General features: G+C 31.4%; 1 long non-coding RNA gene across 1 annotated transcript; it reads left to right on the top strand.

Annotated features, from left to right (window-relative positions):
• The first annotated feature begins 215 nt into the window (after nt 1–215).
• Nucleotides 216–2,468, top strand: LOC116339253. Its single transcript, XR_004200971.1, has 7 exons — nt 216–364; nt 438–614; nt 670–964; nt 1,050–1,316; nt 1,398–1,450; nt 1,661–1,849; nt 1,936–2,468. It is a non-coding gene; the product is annotated as an uncharacterized LOC116339253 (long non-coding RNA).
• The last annotated feature ends 1,271 nt before the right edge of the window (nt 2,469–3,739 follow it).

The raw sequence follows: 3,739 nt of genomic DNA, 5'->3' as shown, positions 1-3,739 counted from the left end.
ATCAATAATAAAACAAAAAAATATATTGTGAACTTTTTGGTTCCGACGTAAAAGGGCTGTATGCTGAAAAAATAAATAAACTGCACCAATGTACAAAATATGGCATGTTTGTGATAACGATAAGGTTTATCAGTTAGAATATGATAGCTATCACAAAAAACTGAATGAAGTTTTGTCTGAACAAATATAAGTCATTGTTTCCAAAGTCCTGAAGACGGTGTTATTTAAAAAACGTATTGTTAAATGTCAGAAAAAGGTGAAAATGAGCAGCGAAAATACTAATCAAATTTCCGGTGTGGAATTTAACCAAGTGGACCATGTACCAAATAGCGGCAAAGCCAGAGATCAACAAGATGCGATATTGGTGATTTTTTTTCTTTCAAATCATGCATCACTAAATTTTAACGTTTTTTCTTAATTTATGAATATGGCTGCAGCCAGTCTACTTGAATCCAAATAATTACGCATCCAAAAAAACTTTAGCACAAGGAATGCTCGATTTGGCATTGTTATCAGCAAATGCAGCACAGCTAACATACGTATTATTCAATTCGAAGCAAAACGAATTTTATACGCTGCTCCTGTGCATGATAATTGTTTCCATAGTTTTACAGGTGAAAGATTAAACTGAATTTAGAAGTTATCATAATGGTTTATTTTTTATTTCAGGTTCTGCAAGCAATAGTTTGTATTATTTTGGGTTTGATTTTCGATATTAATCAAGTCGATCATCAAAAATCTGCTGATATAATAAATAATGTTGCATTGAGCATTTCTGTTGTTGTTCTTGCAGTGAACGTAATCATATCTGCATTTGATATTCGAGCAATGACTGATAATAAGTAGATAGAACGCACATCAGTTTTTTTTCGTTTCATTTTAATATTTCTGGTGTATATGATTTTTATAAATTTTAATTTGATAAAATGTGTGTTTCTTGGCTATGTGTTTATTAAAATTGAAGGTTCTAATTTATTTTTAAAATAAAATTCATTAAGAATTTGTTGTAAATTTACGCTAATTACTTTTTTTTTATTTATTCGTTTTAGAAAAATGAATACATGATGTAGATTGTACATAGTATGTACTACATACTCCATGTACATGTGCCATAAATGGATACATTATAATCTAATTTATCATTGATTTAAAATATGGTGGAAGGAAAATCAGGAAAAAGTCAAAGTGTAAAAGTGTGAACAAAGTGTAATTTAAGTAGTAAAAACAAGACCTAAACACTGAACAATAAGACAGAATGAAAAATGGTGCGTAATAAAATTAGTTTTTACAATCGAATTACCCGAAATAAACTCCAGGTACATGAATTTGCATTTTAACTGAATAAACTGCCAATATTCGTTTTCTTCTTTTTTCAATTATTTCCATTTCTTTGTTAGAGTTTTTTTTGTGCAATTGGTTCAGACCTAGGAATTCTATGCAATGATCGAAGGTACGGTAAACAGGGAAATCTTTTTTGATTGCTTGAACATGGATCATTCATATTTTTTTATAGTTTTAGTTCTTATTCTTAGTTTGTTATTCACATATAGTTTATCCTTAATCACTTGGATATATGTTTTTCATAGTTGTTTCAGTTGACATATTTATGTGTTTCATAAACAACAACTGTACTGACTTTCGCTTTCGTTTTCTTACTTAGCTTTTCTACACTGGAAAATATGCGTCGGTTGCAATACCAGGAAAAAAAACACAACATTTTACTATTCATATTTATTTATCACTTTATTGACAATCTTCGGCTCGTTTGAACTTTAACAACAATGAATGTGTCTACTCATGACATTTTCTGGCGCTGCTCACATATACATGGTCTTGCATTAGTAACTCAGTAATAAAAACGCTCGTTCTTTATCAAAACTAAAATGCAGTACCATACACTTTTTATGATTTTTTATATTCGTCCACTTTTTTAAGGTTTTCTTTTTTTCAGCTGATAACATAGATTTTGTTATTTACGCCATTATTGTCCACGTTTTCCCACTTCACGCGACACCACTCAGAAAATAAAAAAAACAACAACAAGGAAAAGCATATCTTCTTCATGTATGAATGGTGTAGCTCTGGTCATAAAATGTGATGTTACGTTGACACAATTTTCTTCAACGAGAGAAAGAGAATGAACACAACAAATGCATATATTTTATGGATGGAACATTCCTCGCACTCCGCTCATTGCAAAATTTACGTTTCGATTTCATAACATAAACTATTGCATGCTCATTTCTTTATTTAAGTTTGTTAAATATATTCAGATTTTTTTCTCGGTAAGATAGAACAATATTTCACATCTGGTGCACGGTATGAAAGAAAAAGAACAGCCGATTTGAGCAATTACAGATACCAACCATTTAGACCATCCATTCATGTAATAGTATGACCAAAAATAAAACAACAAACCAATGTATCATACAAAAAGAGTGTATTACTTTTTAAGAGGTAATCATGGTGTACTCAGACTTATAGTTTTTTAGAAATAACGATGGAACCTGTTGATGATTTACTATGGAAATTATTAATTATGGTGTTTGTAGTTATAAAAATTACTTATTTAAATTAATTTTTTATTTGCACCAAATGCGATTTTCCAGATTACATTGCCATTTGTCAATAACCGTAAAATGTCTATTTGGTTGATCAACATTTATTTTGTATGGACATTTTTTTGATTATCCGTGATCTTTTTATATGTATAATTAAATTATATTTTTCAAAACTTTTGTTCGGAATGATTTTTTATTTTGGGCTTAATTTTGTTGAAACTTTGAGAGAATATTTTAATATGAAAAAAATGATTTCTACTAAGTTTCATCTTTTAATTCAGAGTAAACATATAGTATTTTGTATGATTTTGTTTCAGATACAGCATGCCATTGTTGCAATGTTTTTGGGTGAAACATGAATGAATTGGAGAAAATTAAAATATACAGTATGTTTCATTATAGAGAGAGGTTGATTTTTTATAATAAAACTCAAGAGTTTTACAAAATTATCTTATATACATTTTATTTAGTATCTAAGCTACGGCGCCAAAAATTAATATTTAATCCATTCTCCTTCTTTCTCGATCACACGGTCACATCTGTTGGGCATACTTTTGCTCAAATTTTCAGCATATTTGCGTTGAAAATTTTTCCACTGGCGTTGAATGAATGAACTGAGCTGCTTCAAATTGCGGTGTGTTTTACCACGAAGACTTGCCTTCATAATGGCCCAAACATTTTCGATCTGATTGCAATCGGGTGACTGTGGCGGCCAGTCCATTTGTTTTATTCTATTTTCCTCTTTCCAAGCGGTGCAGAGACGACTCTTGTGTTTTGGATCATTATCTTCTAGTAGAAGCCAATTCGAATTACCGTTGCCATAGAACTTTTTGGCGGTGGGTAACACTGTCGATGCATAAAGTTGGTTCATCCTCATGGCGTTTAGAATGCCCGTGAATATGGTCAACTTTCCAAAACCAGCTTCACAGAAGCAACCATAAACATGCACCTTTTTCGGATGCTTTACCGTGCGAACGATCACTCTCTTTTCGGCTCTAGACTAGGCATGGGTAGTGCTATTCACCAGCCAAAAGAATGACTCGTCAGTGTATATAACTTCGCTCCAATCTCTTGTTGAATTTTGCTTTGCCCAGTCAATGCGTTTTTCTTCTGGTTTTCTGTCAAAAGTGATTTCTTCATTGTACTGCGATAATGAACACCGGCAACATCCAATCTTT

This window comes from Contarinia nasturtii, unplaced genomic scaffold (assembly GCF_009176525.2).
Source record: "Contarinia nasturtii isolate CC-2019 unplaced genomic scaffold, AAFC_CNas_1.1 Cnas_scaffold_493, whole genome shotgun sequence".
Taxonomy (NCBI): domain Eukaryota; kingdom Metazoa; phylum Arthropoda; class Insecta; order Diptera; family Cecidomyiidae; genus Contarinia; species Contarinia nasturtii.
Note: the sequence above shows the minus strand (reverse complement) of the source record. Positions and strands in the feature narration are given on the sequence as shown.